General features: G+C 36.3%; 1 protein-coding gene across 1 annotated transcript in view; it reads left to right on the forward strand.

Annotated features, from left to right (window-relative positions):
• GPC5 (glypican 5) overlaps positions 1-25,324 on the forward strand; it is a 627,762-nt gene that overhangs the window by 135,323 nt on the left and 467,115 nt on the right. The window lies entirely within an intron of this gene.

The raw sequence follows: 25,324 nt of genomic DNA on the forward strand, positions 1-25,324 counted from the left end.
ACCAAGTAGAAGGAACAGTGGGCAGCCTGCACCTTTAGGTATCTCTTAAAAAGTTAGGTAGGAACTGTCATTTATTTATTGATATCTAAAGAAATGGACATCCTTTCAGCAAATATCTGCAGGCCTACTTTTCTTTATCTTCTTGGGCAGTGCAGTGCTTCGGCAGCACCAAGGCCCAGTGAGCGTTTGACCCCCTTGGTAGTCTCGTTGGCAACCTTGGTCCAAAGATTTCAGCAATTTTCGGATCCACCTAAAGATATAACAGGGGACAAAAGCACTGTGTCTTAAAAGTAAGGCCACTTTGGTATAAGTTTAATTTATAAATTTCCTTACTAAAATGTTTTGTCTTCATATATATATTAATGTATCTATATTTATATTTTTGTCAGTAAATATGAGTGTTAGCTTCCTGAAGATCTGAGATGTAGATAATACTTAGAAGTAAAGAATGATGATTAAAACCAGAAGAGCAGGATACTCTGACACCTGCAGATTATTTCCTACATCTCAATACCTCTGCTTGTACACTAAACACATTGTAGTACATGTTCTTCTGTTTCAGTAGCTATATGACGGTGCTCAGATCTTTCCTCTTGCACCCTTTCATTTTGTCTTCTCATTCAGTAAAAATGCCCTTTGTTCAGTGCTACTTGTTTATATTTTTTCTTCTGTAGCGGAAGGGGGAAAAACTTCTAAGGTAAGGAATTTTTTACTATTATTACTATTACAGAAGTGATGATCCAGGTAAAAAATAGGCAGTCTTTTCTTTTTGTGTTTGGGCACATCTGTGTGCCTTCTGTGAAAGTAAGGCATATGCGGCACAAGCCTATGGGAGAGGAGCACATACATTGGGTGTACAGTATCTGGAGATTTCTCTTGGCCATGGAAAGTCAAACTCAGGATCAGAAACACACTCAAATTCTGCAAACTTTGAAACAAGGAAGTTGTATTTGAGCAAAAAAGTCTCCTGATCTGCCCCACAGATTGTGAAATGACATTTGTAATTGATTGATTGTATCAATCAATGAGCCAAGAGGTCTAATGAGGGATGACTAACATCAGAGGTGGTTGTGGTTGGGGATATTGTGAAGGGAAATGAAGATATCAGGCTTTGGGAGTGTGGACTGGAGGCTGTGAACGTAAGTGCTGTGTGGGCAAACCAGATTGAAAGGGACTAGTAACATGCAAAAAAACCCAAGGTAAGCAATTCAAAATTGTCTTGGTGAAACTGAGCCTGAGCCCAAGTTTAGCATTTTCAGGAAAACTGTGGCATACTCATAGAGTATTCCCAGATGTATTATAATCAATTGAGAACCTCTAGGAAATTCATCTTACAAAAAAAAAAAAGGAGTCAAAGAATTATATTTGTTTAACCTGGAAAGGAAAATATGTTAGGTGGAAACAGGTTGTTGCTAGCAGAAAGAGAAATGTCTATTAACTGCTTTCTTAATGGCTAGGACACATAGCAAACATTTAAAATATATTCTGCTTCAACATTAGGGAGAGTTTTCTAGTAGCAAGGACAGTAAGGGTCAAAAATAAATAGTTTTGTTGTCCAGCATCTGCCTGAAGAAGGATATTTAAGAACAGGCAAGGCACTGAGAAATGATGCAGCAAGAGCTGATTTTTCTTAGTGATACAAATTGGATAACCTCTTAAAATCTCCTCTAGCCCTACGATTCTGAATCTAGGATTATCTAAATCCTATGTTGTTCAATTTCTATTGCCATGATCCCAGGATATCGTGACATTTTAGAAGCAATAATGACCTGAGCAGGCTTCATCACTTTTCTCTCTAAATACTGAAGAACACCTCAACCTGCACACTAAGTCTCTTCTTCTTTTTTTCTTCCCTCACCCTGCATTTCCACTAGTATAGTAATAAGTAAAGATGTTGGTGAACTCATCTGTGCAGTGTTTCTGGCACTGATAGGGGAAAACCTGTATTGTTCAAATAAGTTAAATAGAGATTTGATAATCTCTATTTATCTCAATTAGATAAATTGAGATTCTTCACCCTTTCCCATCCATTTTTGCCTTCTGTTTAAAAAACATGTACCATAGTTGGTGATGACTCCAAGTTTGCACCTGACATGAGAAAACAACATCATAAACTACATAATGCTGGTCTATCAGGACCTGAAGAGATTGCTAAGACTGCTTGCTGTATGTGTATTTCAAGCTTCAAGTAGCAAAAAGCCCTGGAGACAGAAGACAGATACATTTTTAAAAGATCTTTGCAGTTCTTAATTTTCCTTTTCTGTTCATTTTCCTAAAGGAAGCAGTTCAAGGTTTTTAACAGCTATAATATTGTATATCAGATAAATCTTATAACCTTTGCCTTCTCTAATACTGTCTAAGAGATTATCAAGCGTGGATGGGAAAAGGTCAGAAAAAGAAAAAATGGGCATTACTGAAATAAAAGCTTACTTAATGGTTTACATTTCATATACTTCAGCTTTTTCCTTTTCGGCTTAAGACTTCTTTTTTTTTTTTTTAAATCACAATGACATGGAAATACGGCCCTTGATTCTGCACTAGAAATTGTTCTGGATCTAACCTGTCACACAGTACAGGCTCATGCTTTTATCAAAACCTGAGACCGGAATCCCCACATCCCTGTATTCCTGCCTGACAAGATCAGTAGCGGGCAAGACCACGCTCATGAGGTCCACATCACTGCAGCATGAGGGAGAAGACATCTCAGAGGAATCTCGAGCCCTTTTACTGTTTTACCCAATTGTGTGACTACAGTGGTTGGGCATGAAATTGAAATTCGAACTCCACTTTTAAAGGCATAAGCTTAGTGTCTGTGGTGGGTTGACCTCGGCTGGATGCCAAGCTGCTCTAATCACTCCCTTTCCCAGCCAGACAGGAGAGAGAAAATAAGCTGGAAAAGTGACTCATATGTTGAGATAAGGCAGTTTACTAAAGCAAAAGTGAAAGTTTGTACACACACAAGCGAAGAGGTAAATAACAAGGTTTATTCTCTACTTCCCATTAGCGAGCGGTGTTCAGCCACTTCCCGAGAAGCAGGGCTTCAGCACACATAGTGATTTCACAGCAGGCAGACATTGTAAACAGCAAATTCCCCCCCGTCCTGCTCCTTTCCTTAGCTTTTATATCTAAGCTGATGTCATATGATATGGAATATCCCTTTGGTCAGTTTGGGTCAGCTGGCCTACTTGTGTCCCCTCCCAGGATCTTGCCCTCGACTGGGAGGTGGGGAGGAATACTGAGAGAGAGTGCTGATGCTTTGCCAGTACTGCTCAGCGGTAGCCAAAACATTGGTGTGTTATCAACACTTTTCCAGCTACCGGTGCAAAGCGCAGCACTGTGAGGGCTGCTATGGAGAAATTAACTCCATCTCAGCCAGACCCAATACAGTGTCGTGGTGAAGAACCTGGAATTTAGTGTCATGGGATTCCTTAGTTTCAATGGAAAAAGAGGAATTGCAATTAATGAGTTATGCACTAACAATGCGTATGAGAAGAATTTCATGCATCACTTTGGAATTTTGGTTGCACCTTAGCATTAAAGCTAAAATAATGGGAGTGCAGATACACTGAGGTAGACAGCTTTCGTGGCCCAGAGAGACTGGCTAGAATGTGGAGGGAGATGGATTAAAAATCCACATAGGAGAGCAAAATAGGTACTGTACTTCTTGAGACCAGTGATTCAACTGAAACAAAAATAGATGTGAGAGAAAAAAATAATAAAATTATGTGTATTGAAGGATTTAAGACTAATGGAGATTATTAAAAACAGCTAATCAAGTTTTGAAGGAAGAGTTTCATATGAAATGCAAATCTGAAGTGTCCAAATTAAGAGAAATTAAACAGCATGATTGATTTTAATTGCTGAGCAAATTGTTAGAAAGTGATTATAATAAGCATCTATCATCAAATAAATGCTTAGCTTTAGCACAGCTCTTAGGCTGGGGGAAGGAATTTTCTCTTTTGATTCTTAAATATTCTGAAACAAGAGTACAATCCTGATTCTGTTCTTATCCAACAAAAGAAGATAAATGGTGTTGTAAGGAGATATAATGAATTGCTTTTAATTTTCTTTAATTTGAGCTAGTCATCACTTTATAATAAGGGAGAATGTAAACTGCCATCAAAGGCACCACTTGACACCAATGTGAAAGATTTCCTGAGCTACTTAAAATCTAGGAACAACCCATTATGGCTCTTACTGCTTTACCTAATATGTTGTTGCTAACAATGACCAGAAACAGATGCATAGAGAAAAAACAACTGTAAATTTCTACTTTCTCAAAATCTGCAAATTTGGAAATGCCTGACCCAGAACTGAATGTTCAATCTTCCCATGAACTCAAAAATCTTAATACCAGTAGCATTCCACAACAGGGGAACCAGAAGTTTTCAGGTACCGCAGCACCAAGTCAACTTAAGAGGGAAATGGTGGATAAAGATATTCATAGGCTGAATGTTTTGTAAAGACAATAAAAATTGAATAAAGTTTAAAATCCAAATGCCTAAATTCTGAAGTACTTTTGTTTTGAATTGCTGCTGCCTCTTTTGGGATGCTTGTAAGTGAAGGTACCAGTATATGACACTGGGGCTATAATAAAAATCAGGTCATCTAATATATAAGAAGATAGGGCTCCAAAGGTCATCCCTGAATTCAGAAGGATTTTTTCATTACAATTGATGCATTTTCATTTAAAAAATTGCTGACATCAGGGTACATTGAACAGCTAACCAGCAACACCACTGTTCTCCCTCCCTGTCCCCCCAGTCAGAAATAATTTCTTCTTAATTGTATTTCACTAGTCAAAGGAATGAGAGGGGCTTAGAGGGGCTTACAATAAATATTTTCATGTCAACATAGAAAATACGTGAAATGCCATATGATCCTTTTGTTTATAGTAATTGTGCGGTTTGTTCCCTATTTTGCCATGAGTTATAAAACCAAAAGTAATTTCTACTTTTTAATATTGGTAATATCACTGCCCAGTATATGCTTAGGTAAATCTCATGACACTTCAAGATGGAACGGGTTTAATTACTTAAAAGCAGCAAAATATATATTGCATTAGATTACCTCAAAACAAATGTTCTATTTTTCTCCTTGTTTGCTTGAACAAATACATAATTTTCTGTAATGTTTGTCCCAGAAACATTTGACTTGTTTGTCATGCACAGCAAAGGCTGTAAAAGAGGGGTTCTAACACTAAGTGAATTAATTTTTTTTAAGTTTGTAAAAATTTACAAATGAGATTGAATTTAAATTGTATTATTATTGTATTATTGCATTTAAATTAAAATTGTATTGAATTTAAAACATGATTAGCACTACGTTAAAAGAATTATTTTTAAAGTCACAGAAGACTACTGAAACATAGGCATGAGAAAGAACAGTGACCATCATCATACCTTCATTTTGGAGTGTTTTGATCTTCCATTTATACAGCCATAGAAAAAACATAGGCTTCAGAATCTAGTGTTAGTGATCTGATGACTCTTATAGGTTTTTCTAGTGAATTCAGGACTACTTTACTACGGTTTATGACTTGAAAAGGCAAAAAAAAAATCTATCATCTCCTTTTTGTATAACAGTTCATATTAACACCAAGGAAAACTCACGGAAGAGGCTTTACTGTATAGTTCAGAAATAAACTTTGCATAAAATAAGTAACTATGAGTCATAGTAGATTATACTAGATGGAAAGTTTGTGTACTTGTGCCTTATTGAAGTTCTTATAAAAGAAATATGCTCTTACTGAATTCAACTTTGATATATAGGTTCTCTTTCAAATAATATGTTTAATGATATTTTACAGTGAGGTTTATTTCACACACTGATCTTCTGAAACATTTTATATTTCTAACCCAAGTTATTTATCACCTCTAGCCATGGTAATTTAATACAACAGCTCTCAATGAATTATTTAAACAATATTTTGTACTGTGAAATATTGTCTATGAGATCTTTCACTGTAATGCCCACAAGAATCTTCTGTGAACACTGCAGCTTTACCAGTCCAGACAGGAAACTTCAATGTAATGATGTTCAGCACCACAGCATTTACAGATATTCTTTTCAACATTCTTATTACTATGTGGCATCTGCTGAAGACCTTCCTCTTGACAGCTGTAGGTCTTATTTTCATTGAGCATCCTGCACCATGTAAGTGTGCTACTGAAACTTAGATTATACTGGGGGTTTTGCTTTTTACATTTTCACAGCTCACTTAAGATACCCAAGCAGGGAGATTATAGAGGTCTGGAAATTGCTTGGGAGTCTTATGTAAAAACCAATGATTTTTCCTATATGTCTAATTGCGAAAGTTTGCAGTAAATTTTTCTCCGTGTAAGAAAAAAATTGCTTTATGTAATCCCATTTTGATGAATATTCTGTAGATTTTTATGTGTACAGATTGATTTTAATAATGCCATTTATGTAATGCAGGTGATAAAAACGGATATTCATACAGTTAGTAATGCATTCAAAGAGTGAGTTCATTATTTTTTCTAGAAATAAATATTATTCTTTCCAATTGTGTTTTTCTTGCTGCTTTTGTAGTCAAAAGATCCTCTCTAATGAAGTAAAACTAATCTGCCATTCACAACTGTGAATCTAAGAGCATGTACTTCAAAATATCATTTTGTCTTCTTTAATAAAAGTTATGGTTTCTTATCTTCCTTAGCAGCTCAGCTTCTAGTGGAATTCCTTTAGAATTGCGTGACTGGAATCACAAATTGGCTTATATTCATTAAAATGATGCTGTTGTAACTGTTTCTATTCTATCACTGCATTTTTAGGGTCAAAGATTTTTAGCACCTGTCCACCTGTGGGCACTCAGGAAGATTAAGCTGCATTAATGAAGACTCTGAAGTTAGAAATCAGTGATGTTAACTCCTTTTCAGTTCATTGAATGAATAAACCAAACTGAAGCTACTTTAATTCAGAAAGAACTTTAATTTTTAAATTGTAGTATCCCACACAGAAATTTAATCAGTCAGCCAAGTTAATGCATTTAATATGTTCCGAGTGGTGTTTTGAGTTTAGCCATGCTGCAGGCTTAGTAAGTGACCCAGTCAAGCACTAGTGTGAATAGTCGTGTCCAAATCTGAAATGTTTTCAAGTTCAGGTAGCACCTAAGGTTTCGTATCAGAAGTTACTATGAAGAACAGATTAAAGCAGCAGAACTAAATTGTTACTAAATTCCTGCAACTGGAGACAGTGTAGATTCCCAGATACTTACTTGATACCTATGAGATAGAGAAAGAAAATATGAAGCATAAAACACAGTCCAGTCTCACAGTAAGCTGTTCTTCCACAATAAACTAGACCTCTCTGCTATCAGCAAGACTTTCCTTCAAACTTTGGTCACTGTAATATAAAAAAGATATTAAGCCATTAGAGAGCGTCCAAAGAAGGGCAACAGAGATGGTGAAGGGCCTTGAGGAGAAGCTGTACAAGGAGTGGCTGAGGGCTCTTGGTCTGTTCAGCCTGGAGGAGACTGAGGGGAGACCTCATTGCAGTTACAACTTCCTTGTGAGGGGAAGAGGAGGGCAGGCACTGATCTCTTCTCTGTGGTGACCAGTGACAGGATCCAAGGGAATGGCCTGAAGTTGTGTCAGGGGAGGTTTAGGTTGGATATTATAAAAAGGTTCTTCACTCAGAGAATGGTTGGGCACTGGAACAGGCTCCCCAGGGCAGTGGTCACAGCACCAAGCCTGTCAGAGTTCAAGAAGCATTTGGATGATACTCTGAGGCACATGATGTACCTCTTGAGGATGATCCTATGCAGGGCCAGGAGCTGGTCTCGATGATCCTTGTGGGTCCCTTCCAACTCAGCATATTCTGTGATTCTGTGATTCTGTATATTTGAGAAAATCCCTTGGATGGAAGGATTGCACTCTAGCATACTGCTGTGTAATAAGATGTAGCTTCTCTTCCTAAGGAGTGTGAGATGTGAATCTATGTCATGTTATCTTTTAAACACATTTTTGTCTTATGTTAATAAGAGCTTGCCATGTTGAAACTTATGTTATTCTTCTACTCCAGGTATTTGTGTGAAGAAATGCACATCTAAATGGGCCTTTTGGTCTCTTTTTCAATAGATATAAATGGACCCTTGTAGAATGCAATTTGTTTAATCTTCACATAGTTGGATAGAACTTCCTAGAAGGACTTGTTTCTCTCCCTTGTCTCTAAAGGGCATCAGTCTAAAGGTATTGGTGGAATTTATTTTACTGAAGTGTAAATATCTAGAATCTCACACTAATAAAAAGTATCAGTGCTGAGACGAAACCCAAAATACCCTAAAGGCTAAGTATTGAAGCTGGGAGATTGATCCAGAACACTTAGTTATGCCTAAGTGTTTGAGGTATTTCACTCGAAAACTAGGTACACATGTTGATCCATATACCACAAGTAATATCATATAGCACCATTGATCAATTTTTGCTGGTACTGATCTTTTGGTCAAAGTGATGTATGAAGCTCACTGGGCTAAGCTATGTAAAATAACTGTGCAGGACCAAGCTCTTTCTCAGTGCCTTTGGTCAAGTATGGAACATATTCTTGAACAAGGCATAAATCTATGTGTTTTGCATAGTTTCTCAGAGTTTCAATTTAAATGTTAGATAAAGTTGGGAATAAAGAGTTATGGTTTAATGGAAAGAATATTAACTTTTCCTTTTGTATTCACTCTGTTTCCTCAGCCTATTTTCGCTAGGAGATGTTATGGTATCTAGAACTTCAGGTTTTAAGTCTCCAGTTCACAGAATCCCAGAATAGTTCAGGTTTGAAGGGACTACAGCGGGTCATCTGGTCCAACCTCCCTGCTCAAGCAGTGTCATCCAAGAGCACATTGCACAGGATTGTATCCAGGTGGTTCTTGAATATCTCCAGTGAGGGGGACTCTACAACCTCTCTGGCTGAGGTTCAGTTCTGACAAGCAGTTGTTATAAACAGTTCTTATAAAGTGCTATAAAAATTTGTATGATCATGTTCTTTTTTCAAATATGATGATGACAATATTTGAGAGATGCTTATGTTCCTGTACACAACTAGATTCCTAGCAATCCTTGTTTTAATGTCTCACTTTCATACCCCCATGTCTTTAAAACCTCTGAATCACACATAAGTACAACAGTAATAGAAGTAATAAGCCTATCCTATGTTATAGTCTAACAAAACTGCATTTTTTCACTGTTTAATTATTTCTGAAATCTACAAAGATAGAATGGCAGATAGCTAGTATTATTGGCTTAAGTGCAAACATCCAAACAACTTTTCTAGTCTACTTAGACTTCTGTACAATCCTTGTACAAAAACTGTTTAAAATAAATAAAAACTTATTTAAAAATTCCAACAATTTTTTTGATATAAGGATTTTCATTTTCCATTGAAAAGTAGTAAACATGGTCAGTGGTAGTGAATGGTAGAAAAGCAGCAATGAAATGGTACAGGGGTTCTAGACAGCAGCTCACGGAGAGAGGTTGTATAAACCATTATAGTTTTCTTTTAAAAAAAGCCTCTGTAATTGCAGATTATGACTATATTTTTTTTCAATTCCTAGGAATCTCAAGATAAAGACATCTAGCCCTTAGCAGCCTATATTTCTAGAAAAGGGAGGATTTTATTATGATCCAACCCAATGAAAGCTCATTCTGGATACTGCCCTTCAGCCTTTTGACAGGACAGACTATATTCACAGAGATCTTGGCAGTAATTATTTAATTTCAAATCCATATCTTAATATCTAAAGAATTAGTTTTTCAGAAAGAATTTTTTTTACCAATTGGTTCAAGTGCTGATAACTAGACTCTTCTACTTCTTTCATATTTTTAATTGCTTAGTAAAGAAATATATTTGTAGTTAAAAAAAAGACAATTGAATCAAACAGGCAGAAGTTGTTTATTTGCTTGGACACCTGTGAAGAATTTAAAATGAAAAATAAGATAGCTCATATTTTAATCAATATGATTGATTCTTTTGGATTCATATGTTGACAATGCCATATTTGAGTGTACAAGGAAGACTTCATTTTCTGGAATGAGATTCAACTGACATCTATAGCTATGCAAACTTGGGCATCTGGACTGCTTGAGTCTGTGCAGTCACTGGAGAGACACATCCTACTTCGTGCAAGTGGATTGGCTGTTTCTAACCACTGTAACCACTTGGAGTGTGCAGAACAGAGTTGCTGCATATCTTAGATCATCTGAATCTTGCTCTCAAGGATGTGCAAGTCTGATGGAAAAGCATTTGCACCCTAAGAGAACATTGTCGTGTTTTAACCCCAGCCAGCAACCAAGCCCCACGCAGCCACTCGTTCCCTCATCAGGGGGATCAGGGAGAGAATCGGAAGGATAAAAACTGGAGAACCCGTGGGTTGAGATAAAGACAGCTTAGTAGGGAAAGCAAAAGCTACATACTCAAGCAAAGCAAAACAAGGAATTAGTTCACTGCTTCCCATGGTCAGGCAGATGTTCAGCCATCTCCAGGAGAGCAGGTCCCTATCATGTGTAATGATTACAAACACCATCACATCAAATGTCCCCCCCTTCCTCCTTCTTCCTTCCACTTTATATACTGAGCATAATGTCATATGGTATGGAATATTCTTATGGTCAGTTGGGGTCACCTGTCCCAGCTGTGTCTTCTCCAAATATCCCATGCACTCCCAACTTCCTTGCCAGCATAGCAGTTCAAAAACCAGAAAAGGCCTTGGCTCTGTGTAAGTATTGCTCAACAATAGCAGAAACATCTCCATATTTTGTTAAGCTCAAATCCAAAACGCAGCCCCATACTACTCATGATGGAGAAAATTAGCTCTACTCCAATTAAAACCAGCATGAACATATAGAGGTAGTTCAGAGCATATTTCATGGCTACCAAAAAGAAAATACAGAAATGGTCATTTCTACCTTGTGCATCAGAAAGCTGTAGTTACAGGTTGACCACTGCACACCACCCTTAGTTAAATGTCACCAGAAGCTAGTTAAATGTTATCAGAAAGTAAAAAATACCTGAATTTTCTGAACATCAGCTGAAACTCACTGATTTGCTTTTTCACTGCTTTCTTCTTTCAGATTCCTCTGTGATCTGAACTCCTCTGTAGAGAAAGCCTATGTGGCAGATGCTTCAACACTGCCATTGGAACAGTTCACAGTGATAGATACAGCACATAGAATGAGTCAAACAGATGCTCGCGACAAGAAAAACTCTTGTCTCAGCTGTGTACACAAGTTGTAGTGGAATACATGAAGAGAAGCCATATGTAAAAAGATCCTACATTTGTTGTTCAGAGGAGCAGTGCTTTCTAATAATTCCATCAATCTCCAAAAGGTTTAAACTATTTGATATTTGCACTGTCTTTTTTTTTTTTTTTACTTTTTCCATAAACATGAAATAGACCTTGAATAAAATAGATTAACATTTCATAGAAAGAGAGCAAATTCTTTCTCTAGGAACAGTACAACTCATGTCCTAGAAAATCATCTCTTGTAAAAGTTCATTTTCTTCATTTATATGTGCGTTTGGAAAAATTCTGAGCTTATGCATTTAAACTTGTGAGTATCTGGGAGTAATGCTGCATAACCTTCACCTGTCTGCCAGAAATGGAGAGGCACAGATACATGCTGTAGTCTTGTGCTAGGGAATTTTGTCAGGGAAAATGCATTCAGTATTTTAAAGAAATCAGAGACATAATCTTTGTGGCTTTTTTTCCTTATTTGTGTCTTTCATTTTCTTACTATAAGATTTTAATTTATTTTCATTACTTTCATTTCCTCACTTTATTTCTAACTACATATATTTTCTTGCTACTTCCCACCTCCCATGTTCACAAAAGTGCCAAATGAAACAGCAACAGGAGCAAAATCCCTTTTTTTGGTGGTCCTGTGGAGAGAGCTGTTCTCGCTGTTGCTGTATCCTAGGTTGCCACCCAGCGGAGAAGACTGTAACTTCTCCTGGTCCCAATCCCAACAGTGAGAAGCCTTATCATAGGATCATAGATTGCCCTGAGTTGGAAGGGACCTACAAGGATAGTCGAGTCCAACTCCTGGTCCTGCACAAGACACCCCAAAAATCACCATGTACCTGAGAGTATCATCTAAACGCTTCTTTAACCACGAGGAACTTGGTGCCATGACCACTTCTTACCCTCTGGCCAGTAGCCCTTTATTCTGCAAGCAAATATTTGTAAGTGGTCTTCCTGGGGAAGCGCTGCTTGCTTTTGTTGTTTTTAGTTGCTCTAATTTAGATTTAAAAGGTCAACTAGCAACAGCATGGAATCTTGCTATAAAGTCCTCTAATGTTTGCCCCTTTTCTCTAGATGTTTGCTGGGTGTGACCAGTGTGCTATATGCCATATACCAGCCTGATACAACAATGCAGGTCCGTTTATATTAATCTAAAAGCTCATTAACATGTCAGTGGATCAGAGCTGTGATATGCAACAATGCCTTGTATTCTAGAAAAAAAAAGATTACATTATTTTCAACTTCTTATAATGTGTAGTTAAAATCTCTTCTAACACAAACATCACTTGGCCTTAGCTATGTTTAAACAAGCAGCTCACAGCTTTGAGGAAAGAAAAACAAACCACCCAAACCACAAACCTGTTTTCCAGTTTGTATTACTGAGTTTTCTGACTCATTCTGTACTTATTTAATCTAAGTGTTTGCAATTGCTGTACAAAGCTAATAATATAGGCAAGTGTTGGCAGTCACTGGTATTTAAGTAGTGTATCATGAGGAAATACTCTGAGTATTTAACAAAAGGAGGAGAGCAGAGAAGGTTGAATTAGAGTACAGAAAAAAAAACAAGGATATTGATGACTCTGAAGAAGAGACATGGAAGACAGTCACCAGTATCTTCTATATCAGAAGTAATCCCTGAATAACCATCACTCTGCCCTGGTCCAAAACCCTAAGGGTGTCCAGACCAGACCAAACACATAGGGATAAAGTTATCTGGTAAATAGTCTGTCCATCTGTAATGGGCCATTGCTGTGACAAAAGCCAAGTTACAAAGTATCAAAGAGTGCTTCCTTTCTTTAGAAAGATTAAAAGTGACAGAAACTCAAAGTCTTCAAATTATCTCTCACATTTTCAGCTGAAAAGAAGCCTCCTTATCTAGTCTATTAGCTGTTATTTCTATTTTTCAATGTTTTCCTCCAAAGCCTTTATCAGAAGAGGAGGGGAGGGCTGGTTCTGCCTGTGATGGTTCATGTAGGGTTTCCAAACTTGTGAGATATTCAGCTTCTTTAAAGCCCTCCTCACCTTAGGATACCGCTGTCTTTTACCGATGAAACCAAGTTGTAGCATACAAGGCAGAAACTTTGGAGGATATAAAACATATGTATCTATACTTTCTCACTGTTTGCAGTGTGACTAAAAGAAAACCAAACCAAAAAATATGCTATAATTTATCCTCTTCCAAGTACAAATGTGCATGAACTGCTGCAGTTCAGGATTCCAATGGAAAAAAGAAAAAGATAATATTTTTCACCTTGTGTGTAGAACTTCTGTTGTTAGTCAGGGCTCAGAAACAGAGAAAAGCCTGGGTTAGGAAGGGACCTCTGGAAATACTTGTACAAACTTCAGTAACAAGTCAAGGCCATAGATTAGGATATTCAGGACTCTGTCAAGCTGAGTAGCATTTTCAATGACAAAGATTTTGCTGATTTCTAGAGCAGCCTATTCCAGTGTTCAGCTAATCACAGGGTGCTTTTTTTTCATATATCTAGACAGCATTTCCCCTGAGTAACTTGTGCATGTTGCCTCTCATTCTGTCAGTGTGCATCCTTGTGAAAAGATTATATTCTCCTTCTCTGTACCTATATTTTAGATATTTTATAAAGTGTGTGGTGAGATTCCCCTAAGCCTGGCTTTCTGAGCTTGAATCACAGCTGTATAAAGTATGACCACATATCATTAATGTTTGATATACAAATGTATATCCCAAATGATTAGTAGGAAAATTAAATAGTTGAGACTGCCAAGACTTGGGAGAGTTCTCAGAGGAGAAAAAAAATCCCACCCAGTTAAAATCCTGAGCATATGTGCAGAAACTGGAGAGGGATTCTTGACTCCTAAATTACGGACTCATTACCCACTTGCTTTCTACTTGAAGAAGATACAGATGCATTTACATTAGAATTTTAATTTGGAGCAGGACTGCGCTTTTGACACAAATCTCTCAGTCATCTCCGTTACTTCGGTTCATGTTGTGGAACAGCCTTGGGGGAAATAAACAGGATTCCTTTCAGACAAAACTCAACAGTGAGGTGTGCCTGAAGATCTCATCTAGTGCACTCTGACTACGAATGGGCATTCAGTCTCTTGGGATTAGAGTAGATCTAATCAAGTATTCTCTACCATATATGTATCTGTGTTGCAGATATTGGGCCATAAGTATCAAATTTTTACAGAAAAAAGAAGTAAAATCTGTGACTGTTCTTTAACAGAATTGTTATTCCATTATAGATTCTTGCTGATATTGGCCATGGATTGTTATGGCTCACCACAGGAAGCTGTGCATGGTTCTGGGAGGAAGGGAGACTTGTAGGAAAACCAGTGTACAAAACCTGGCAAACCCAGGCACATGAGACAAATTGTCTGGATTTAAAAAAAAAATATAAAAAAAGAGGGGGCCATGTGTGATATATTTGTATTCAGTCTATTGCCTGTTCATTATGCTAAGACTTATTATTTTAATGGGTTATTTAACAATTAACATTCTTTTTTTAAAAAGAACCTTGTTGACACTCCTATTGAGAAGGGAATTGTTAAATTATATCCTCGATATAAAGGCTTGTGATTGTTTGAAATAATCATGTTTATAGCAACACAGACCTCTAATGAGGCATGATGAACTGGGACATCTACTTCAATGGAGGAAAATAAAGCGAAACACTTTTCCTCCAAATAAAATACATGATCTGTTGTTTCAGTGGGACAATCATCACGTACAAGGCAGTGTATTGGGATGTTTTTCAGGCTTAATTGCCCTGTCAGTTACAATTAGAGGTGTTAATGTAACTCTGAAATGCTACAAATTACTTGTGGCTTTTGCTCCTTGAACATTCCCAATCTGTCTTGCACAAAAAGATACCAGAATGACTGAGATCTCTTGCTGAGCCTGTTATTAAGGTTTGCTTGTTCTGCTCCCTGGGTACAGTTATTCACTCAGTGTGGATTCTGTTTTATGGGTGTAAAGATGCCTGAAGCAGAACGGATCCTGTGAACTCAAGGGGAAAAATTTTCATGTATTAGGCATTTTATTCTGACATAGCTGCAGCTGTATCAGCAATTTGTATGGCTGTGCTACTTAAAAAATTAGAGTTTTTACTACAGTTGTTATTGGTATGAAATCCAGTAATTTTCAAAACCTTATGGGTGCTTACTGATTTATCGATTTTTGCCATTGTTTTTCTGTTATAATAAAGGAGTAGACATTTTTCAAAATCCCGCCACTGTGATCATCTTGAACAAAGCGATTATTTTAGCAGAATGACACAGAAATTTTTGAGTGTTGGAGGAAACATGAACTTGAAAGTGGAGGTCTGAGGACAGTGTATTTGCTAATCCTTTCATTTCAGTAAGAAGTATCAAAAGGTCACCTGGTCCTATACTAATAAATAAACCAAAGGAGACAAATAAAATGAGCACTGTGATACTGTACTCTGTGATAGACAGAGAAAAGGAAAAAATGCAGGAGATTCACAGAAGGGTGGCCAAATGCACTTGGCTCTGCAGTAGATTAGATCTGATTTTCTTCCACTACTGAAAAGCTACCAAGTGCAGTCATTCAGTGGACTAACAGACTTAGTTCATCTTGTTTTGAAACAGCTGCTTTGCATTTCTGAAGTCTGAGAGATTGCATTGCTTTTTGAAAGGGCAAATGTCTCTGACAGTGGATTAAACTCCCTAGTGTTTGCTTCAGAGCTGGAAGAAACCTTAGACTGTGGGATGGTTTTATCCTATTGCCTGAAATTTTGGAACACAATAAATTTTACACAGTCAGGGACACTTCAGCTTCATCACCAAATGGGGGATGACTAGGTAAAAGGACAGATTATCTGTTTGTTCAGTTTTGAAGTATATATACTGCTAAGTGAAGGAATTTAAGATACCACTCATCATTATTGTTTGTTTCTTTGGGTTAAAAACTGATTACCAAAACCCATTATATATATTTATAAGGTATCATATTTAATGGGAGTAATCCAGATGAAGTAGTTTCTCATTAATATCTTTTACCTATGCAATACAAGCATCCTGCTAAAATAAATGTAAATTTTAAAGGCAGTAAAGCCTGAGTGTTAAGATCTTTTCTTTCAGCCTATGCTTACAAGAGATGTCAGAATTTGAAAATATTTTGAAAATAGGAAAAAAGTCTTCAGAGTCTTCATTAGTGTTCAAAGACATGAATAGTTTTCAAAGAGGCTTTTTTTTTTTTTTTTGTAAATTCTCAGCTCAACCATATATTTGTATGTTAGGGAAGTTTTTATCTTATATAATTTTTTTCTCAGCCAAACAAATGAGCAATTTGCTAAAATTATATAATTGTTAAAAATTGTAGACATAACTGTTTACAACAATTATTTAAGCCATGAGAAGTAATGATACCTTTATAAAATTGGTAACAACTGAGATTTTTCTTTTTGTGCATAATGACAAATGTAGATTCTGTTAGGGGTGGAATGACACTGACTTACATACCTATGTTCTTTCTGTGTCTTCTGACACATATGAGATAGGAAAAAAAGAAAATTCTGTAAACTGAAAGCATTAATATATTAGCCAAGTAAACTAAAAAGATTGTATCACTGCTGTGTGACATCGTCTGTAAATGAAATCTAACATGATACCTACCAACTAAAACTTAGATGAATATGTCATTCCCATATACATGTGAGTGTCTGTGTCATCTTGGCATAGTATTAAAGACCGAGTAGCAAATTTATCTGACCTACAATATGTGGTAATTAAAATTGCCAAACATTGTAAGTTTTTTTATCATAACAGTTTGATTTTCAATACTTCTTAGCTATAGGAAGTGTTTTGAGGGCTAAACTGCAACACTAATGCTACCACCACAAATATAGTTTATGAAATATTTTTCTTGCTGAAGGGAAATGTTTCTCAAATTGGAATCTCTGCATACCTGACCTGTGAAAGAACAAGAAAGTTGAACATTTTTTCTGGCTAAAATATCTTGGGGATGGAGCTTTCATGTTGCTACTTTGCATTTCTAGTCTAGTCAGGGAAGTGGAGTTATACACTAAAAAAAAGCTGTATTTTAATACTGCTACAACACAGTGGATTATGTGCTTCAGTTCCTGGAGTGCAAACACTGGGAATAATGGAGCATGGTTTTAGCCTGGGCTTTAGGCATCTGACTTTGGGCTTTTTCATGGGCTAATCTCCTAAATAGCAACCAGAGCTGGACAGACTCCGCAGGAAGGTGATTGGGAAGCCCTGAGTTAAGCTCCTTCTCTAAGCAGCTCTTTTGAAGAAGCAGCACCTTTCTCCCATGATAACATAGGAAGCCTTGCCCAAATCCCTCCAATTCATCCTTCTTGCAGACTTCTTTCCCTTGACTTTGTCATTTGCTTAAACTTGGACAAGAAAAAGGCATTTTGGAAGGTAAATGCAGTCAGAGAAGTACTGCTGAAATCAAAGAAACTGCTTATGTATGTAACCACACACATAAGAAAAGTCCTTGCAAAGCTGGGGTGTTAGATAATGAAGTCTTTGAGGAAGAAGCTCTCTGTTTGGCAGTTATTTGTTAAATAAATAGTAACCAGCTGGCTCTACATTTGCAATCAATAACTGTAGTATTTCTTTTCATGTTTGTGTTTAGATAAAAATGTATTTATGCCAAAGCTCTTGCAAAGATTGACTGAAACTTTAAAAGCCACATAGTCACTTAAATATTTCACATGTGCTTTTCACCAGAGGATGTCAAGTTTTGCTTTTGTGTAAAGGGTCTTATAATAAACAGAGGAAGGACTATGCTGCTGTATTTCATAAATATGGCTGATTTTATAAAGAATTTTCAACTATATTACCACATTATCATTATATACATAAAGACATTAGTTCTTTTTATTTAACACTACCCTTTCAGATACTGGACAGTTATGCTTGACCTGTTTCTGATCTCTAGAGAAGAAGGTGATTAACTGCAGCTTTTCCTCCCCTTCTTGATCAAGCTATCTAGAAGCGAGCTATAAAAAGGCCTATTCAAGGGAAAGAAAGGTCAGGCACTCAATCAGACTGTAAGAGCTAGGATTACTGTCAAATTAGAAAATCTTTTCCATAAAATAATAATTTTTTTATGTAATAGTTTTTTCTATTATTCATATAAAATTAGCATAGGTTCTGTACCATTTTTTTTCTCATGAATCTGTAATTCAACTATTAACCTGCTGACAAAAGGAGCAGGTTAAGCTGTGGAAGACCAATGGAACCCTGAAATAGGATGGAAGATGCAACATGTTTCTGTGTTTTGGGTATTTGTGTAGGATCCCTAATGGCTCATGGAGTGGAGAACAACACTAATATTTTTAAATTATCTTGGCATAGCACAGAAAATCTGATTTATTCGATCTAATAATAAATAAATTATTATTATAATTTATTCTTTCGGCACTCCATTTACTCCACATTAAATTAAGTGTCTCTATAACGGCGTTAAGAGTTAATAGCATTCTCTCTATATAAAGGCAGAAGTATTCTCTGAGTTCTCTGAGATGCCTAACAGTAAAGGAACAGTAAAAAAAAGCAAATTGCTCTATTTTGGTAGTCAGTTATTATTACACAGGCATTTGCACAAGTCAGAAAAGTCTTTGTCTGATTTAGGATAAAAATCATTATTACTTCTTCACATTTCCTTTGGAAAAGAAAAAGCCAGCAGGAATCCTGCACTGTCAGTGATTCCTGAGGAACAGGACATGAAGTCCTTTGAAGTCAGCTGTGGCTCAGGGTATACAGAGACCTGTGGCTCTCTGTATAGGCAGATGAGTTCCCTGGGGTCGTCATGCAGTCATAGGATGGCTGAAGGGCCCCTTGGAGAACATTTAGTCTAACCCTCTGCTCAGAGCAGGTCATCTAGGGCTGGTTTCTCAGGGCTCTGTTTTGTCCCACATTTTCCTTAGGCTTGCTTTAGCTTATGATACCCCTGTAGAAACTTTCCTTCTTGTCCTTCATGACCCTCTCCAGATTCAGCTCCAGGTGGGTTTTGACTTACCTACATCCCTGCACCCCATCTCTGTATTCATCCTTGGTGCCCTGACCCTGCTTCCACCTCTTACAGACTTTTTTTTTATGTTTGAGGGTAGTCAGATGCTCCTCGTTCAACCATGTAAGCCTTCTGTCCCCTTGCTTGATTTCCTGCACAAGAATGTGGACTATTCTTGAGCTTGGAGAAGGTGATCCTTGAAAAACAACCAGCTTTTCTGGACCTATCCTTTCTCCGGAACTGTCTTCCATGACATTTTTGTCAAAGCAGATCTGTGAACAGGCCAAAGTCTACTCTCTGTTCCTTTCTCCCAAGTAAAGCAGTGCTTTTGAGAATAGTAGAAAGTATGTTTAAAGCTACTTTGAGGTCTTTAAGGTGCCAATACCTGGGAGCTAGCTTCAGACATTGCTACACAGCTTGCAGGATGTTGAGTCCTATTCCCATGCCACCATGAACCCCACTTTTAAATTGCAGTTCTGTACCTCATGTCCATTCCTGGTTTTGAACAGTGTGTCTATACAGGAGCAACCATCTTCCCTTAGCTTGTGTCTGGCTCTGCTACTCTAAAGAAACTCTTTAACAACAAACTTCCCTGCTCAAAGGAGTGCAGTGCGAAAGGTTCCCAGGGCAGTGCCTAGCTGAACTGGCTGCACTGTATGGAGGTGCCAATCCCTGGCAGCAGTGTAGCTTAATATTGTCATACCTACCAGTGTGCTTTCTGCTGTTGCATCCGAACATCCTGTTTTCATGGCTGCAGCATTTGGTAGCTCACTGTGATTGTGTGATCAAGTACACTTGATAGGGAAAAGAATTTCTGTGAAGTACATGAACCTAATCTTAGGAACTTGAAATGTAATGATACAGAGCTCTATTACTTAATTTCTGACTCCTTCTAGTTTACTCATATTAATCACTGGTGACAAACCTGTAGTAGAAATATCCGACACACAACAAAGGCAAACTGGCTACAATAAAAGTAATGTTTACATTTCCATTATGAAATTGTATTTATGTGGCATGAGCTGAATGAGTTTATCTAAAATACACCTGTTTGGCTATCTGTCAAAGCAGTTTTAGAGCACTTTAAAGATTTTTCTTTGTGTTGTAGATTAAATATCCATTTCAGGACTCCAACACCATTAATTTATCATAAGCTGATTAGTTACCATGCACATTTGATTCACAAGAAGAATAATTAATTTTTTATTGATGCATTTGTCATATTTAAAATTAAAATTCAAATTTTGTTTGAAAAGCATAACCTTTATATTTTGTAAGGTGTGAAGGAGACTTGGAAATGATTAAAGTGATAAATTCACAAGTTAGGATTTTTTTGCTTAAGAAGATCAATGTCTCTTTCTGTTAAAATATTGTTCCTTTTGCTCTTACTTTCACAGAAAACAACATGACTTTTTCTCAGTACCTTTACTAGTAGGTAGGTGACATACATATGATTAATTTGAGTTTTGGAATTACTGTTGGTTGGAAAAAATAGTAAAAGGTGAAACATGTTTGAAGGCAGATGAAATAAACACAAAAATTATGGAATTTAAATGTCAGTGTTCTTGGGAAAGAAATACTAAAAAATACTAACTCATGTGAAGATTCGATTAAACTTTAGAAGTAGTTTTAACTATTTTCTATGTGGTTACAGGGCCTGAAGTTTATGGATTAGTAAAGTATTATCTGAAACATTGCTAGCAATGGTAAATTATGGCCAAATCACATGTTTGAGAATATTAATATTGAAGTTGATGAAGTGTATGTGGAAACAGCTTTTATGTAAAAAAAATCTGAAGTATTAAAATCTGTTCAAAAGATTCATAATAAAATATTTGTTTGAAATTTTAGGTTTTGAAATTTTCAAGCTTCTCTTTTTAGTCTGTATTTTCATGAATTTAAGATCTTTTTTGTGCTGTATTTCAGTACATTGCTTTTTGTATTTTGCTATTATTATTTAAGTTTTCAGCTGTAAGGTTGCCTTCGTTCTAGAAGAAATTATCAATCATTAGTTATAAAACCCACTCAAGCAAATAATGAGTAATAAAATCCAGTTCTTAAACTCATTTTCCTTATCTTCCTTCCATTCCTCTTGCATATTGAATCTATCCCCTTGCCCAGAAAAAAATAATTCAATGTATACTAATATTTCCTGATTATTTTCCCCAAATTATTAATATAATAGTGCAGAAGAGAAAAGATAAAATCACATACCTGCAAAATATCAATCTCTACAATGTTCTTATATTCAAATGTATATGAACATTGGGTATGTCTATAAACTGTTGTGAAACAGTTTCTTGTTTATAGCTGAAATAGTTGAGGATAGAAATTTAATTATTTGTACATAAAAGTAGCTATATTTGAATTTATACTTCTGTGTAAATTATTTACATATTATTTATGGTTAAGCTTGCAACTGTCAAACATGCAGAATGGGGACCTCTACTGGGTTCCATAAATTTTTGAATGAACTGTGGTTTAAATCCATCAATTGGTCAAAGAAGTTAATAAAAGTGCCTCCCAGATTCACTTGTAATTATCATCTGTTTCCTACCTCCCTGGCAATGCCATAAAACCCCAATGCACCTACTGATGGTTTGCAGCAGTCACATGGGTTTGGAGCTGTCTTTATATTACCCTACAATAATTCAGGCTCACCTCACTGAATTTTTTTGACAGAGTATGGCTGGAATGGCATCCTGTAAGTTTATCTAAATTATGTTCACATGTAGAACCTTTAGTTACTCTCCATAACTCTGATGAATATCTTACCAGACATTTGTTTAGAAAAAGTTTGGTACAAAACCAGATAGGCTAAGTAGAACCAGGCTGCATATATATATATATGGTCCAACACCACTGGTTGGCTCCCAAAATCCTTGCTGTTGGGTGATGAGTACAACAGGATTCCGTGCCCTGATCAAATCCCAGGCTGTTTAAAGCACTCCAGTGTCAGTGAATCAGCTGTGGTCAAGCTTAGCTCCAGTCATTGGATGGAAATGTGCTGTGGAAATGTGATGATGGTTCAAGTTGGAGCAGATCACCGGTCATATGGCAAAATTACACAATGGGAGTTAGAAAAAAAACAGAACTGGAGACTGTTGTCATATTGTAGCAGGCAGGAAAAAGAGAGCATATGTAGATTTTCACTACTGCTTAGACAGAGGTACAAAAGATGAAAGATATTATAAGACAAATTATTAAAAAAACAGATGGACTAACTGTATAGAATGGGAAAAGAAAGGAAAATTAATTTGAAAAAATCCCAGAAAGTGAACATCTGTGTTGAAGACCATTGTATAGTGGCAACAATTCTTTAAATCAGTTTAGTTGTCTAAATATGGCATCCCTTCATAGTTTTAACTAGCCTGCTGCATCTGGAACAAGGGGTCACATCCATAGTTTTAAAACTACAAAAGACTTTGGAAAAATTAATTCAACTTGTCAACATCTTGTAGAGTTAAACATACATAAGCTATCTATCATTGTTTGCCATGGAGTATCAGAGAAAAAAGAAATGGAGAAGATGTAGAGGCCATTGAGCAATGTTCATAACTAAACAGTCAGTGATGCCTACAGTGTACAGCCAACCAAATACTTACTCTTTTCCTGAAATATTTGTATGAGATAATATTTTATAATAACAGTTTTCTTTCTTCCTGTACAAAGATTACTAAAAAATAGGAAAAAATGTCCTGGTATATATTTAAGCACTCATTTGGTACATTAACTCTTTTATATTAGCCAGGAAAGCAGAATTGTACATAACCTTGAAAAATGAGGGAGTTTCTTTCCTTACTGACTTCAGTCCTATTAATTTCTTTTGACAGTCATTTCAGCATTTTAAGTGCCTATCTGCTCTGCTTGGTAGCATCAACTTTTGATCTAGACCTTTATGAATCACTGAAAATGACCATTCAATCAACTTTTAGAAACATGTATTGTCAGAAGATTTTAAGAACATAGTGGCTCTGTCTCATTTACCTAAATATAGTAAACCACGTCATATATAGTAATTTAAAATGCAGTAGGTTAGTATAATTGTTCTGTGGATTTGCAGAGGTGGATTCTTTCAAAAGGTGTGGAACATCTAATTTTTTCTGCAGCATGTTCAATTTCTGTGTGTGTGTCTTTTCTGGGAGTTTTTTCCTAAGCATGAATTCTTGAATTTTATAAAAGTCATCATTTTTGGTTGGTTGTGTTTTTTTTTTCTTTTTTTCATTGTATTATTTTTACTTGTAACCTTAAAGGTACCACCATGTGAATATTAATTCTTGTAATACACTACAGGTGTGGGATATTTGGGAAATGGGAATGCTGGGCACATGATTTGCAGCTGTCCCAGTGAAATTGGGTCTGACTCCAGCCTGGAATAATATATTCCATCTTAGCTGGGTTTGTTTTGATTTAAAGCACTCTTTGATGATATCAGGGAAAGGGTGATAGGAGGGAAAAGGAAAGGATACATTCCAGAAAATGAAAAATTAATTTAATGATTTGTGGTTCGTTTATGTTGATTTTCCTGCAGTATCCTCTAATATTTCCTTTATGTCTGAAATAGCATGCTAATGACTGTGCTGTAAGCTACATTATGGAATTCTCAAGAGAGGAATCTCGGAAGAGTCCACCTTTTTCTTTCTGTCTATAATGTAATAAATTCCCAAGAGAATTTGGAGAGGGTACTCAGAACCCATCTGTGCTTTCACTAGCATTACCTCCAAGGTGCCTTTATTAGTAACATAATGCAGTCATGCATTTTAAAGACTAGTTTACAAGTGATCTGTTGGTTTGGGATTTTTTATGTCTTCAAGCGATCCTGTATATTAATATGGCACCTGTCATTCTGCTATCCAAATACTAAACAATATTGAATGCTGCTAGGTCACAGTGTAAGTAGCACTTTCATCTTTTCTTCTGTCATGAGAAACAGGTAAAGATTGTATCTGCAGTTTGCTTAGCTGCACATTTTAAAATAGCAGCATTGCTCTTAGGGATGCAAGCTGGCTTGAAGTTGTTTAAGAATGTAGAGTTAGGCCATTCTTAAAGAACATTTTGTGGATAAAGATGTTACACAGCAAGCCTTTCAGTGGCCACTGTGATTTCTAGCTCACTAGTTTCTTGAGAAAACTTGCATTTTGCTGTAAAATCCTCTAAAATCTGGCAGCATGTCATTAGAAGTATAGCAAGTAAATCTGTTCAGTGAGAGTTCAGTGTTTGCATCCCAGTAAGGGAAGGTAGACGCCATGAGATTCATATATATATTGTTACAAGAATGCCTGTTAACTGAGCAATTTCCTGTTTTCTTTCAGTGAATTCACTGTTTATAAGGTAATAGCAATTAAAACAAACATGGAAAAAGAAAAAAAAAGGTTGTTAAAATCCATGTTTGTCAAACAATCTAAAAATGGAAAGGTGGTGTTGTGTTTTAAATATCTTATTGCTATTGAAATCTCCCTAAAAATTAAAAACCTATACCATAATGAAATTGGAGCACTTCATCATATTTTTAGTGAATTGTTGAAGTGCTTTGGATGGTTGAGGACAGCTGTTTGGTACCTTATGTCTCTGAACCTACATTAGGCACACATAAGTGAACTAGCAAAACATGCTTTGGGGCAACCTTAAAATTTGCAGATGTTTTAAATTTAAATCTAAAATTTATAGGTTATTAAAATGTTGTTGGGGGAGCAAAATAGTTGATACTCAATCGAGACATTGCTTAAAAATTCGAGTTGTTTCTTTGCAGTCCAACCTATGTTCATGAGTACTGATGGGGTGATATCTACTCCATAGGAAACAGGTGGGATCATGTGTGTATGTGATAAGAAACGTTAATTTAGGTATACTTTCTTTTGTAGATAATGCAATCCTCAGCATGAAAATAACTGATATGAGATGCCCTTATACAAGTTCCCTCCTTTGACCAATTTCCAGAACTTTTATGTGCTTACTGTATTATATAAGATAGCTTGGGTAACTATGGGTATATAAAATATAATTTTTATTTTAGGGTTGATTATATTTTTACTTTGAGAGAACTGAGGAAAATAGAAGCTATGTGCATCCTGTGCCCTACATTTTGAACT

This window comes from Manacus vitellinus, unplaced genomic scaffold (genome assembly GCF_001715985.3).
Source record: "Manacus vitellinus isolate BGI_N305 unplaced genomic scaffold, ASM171598v3 scaffold_2_pilon, whole genome shotgun sequence".
Classification (NCBI taxonomy): domain Eukaryota; kingdom Metazoa; phylum Chordata; class Aves; order Passeriformes; family Pipridae; genus Manacus; species Manacus vitellinus.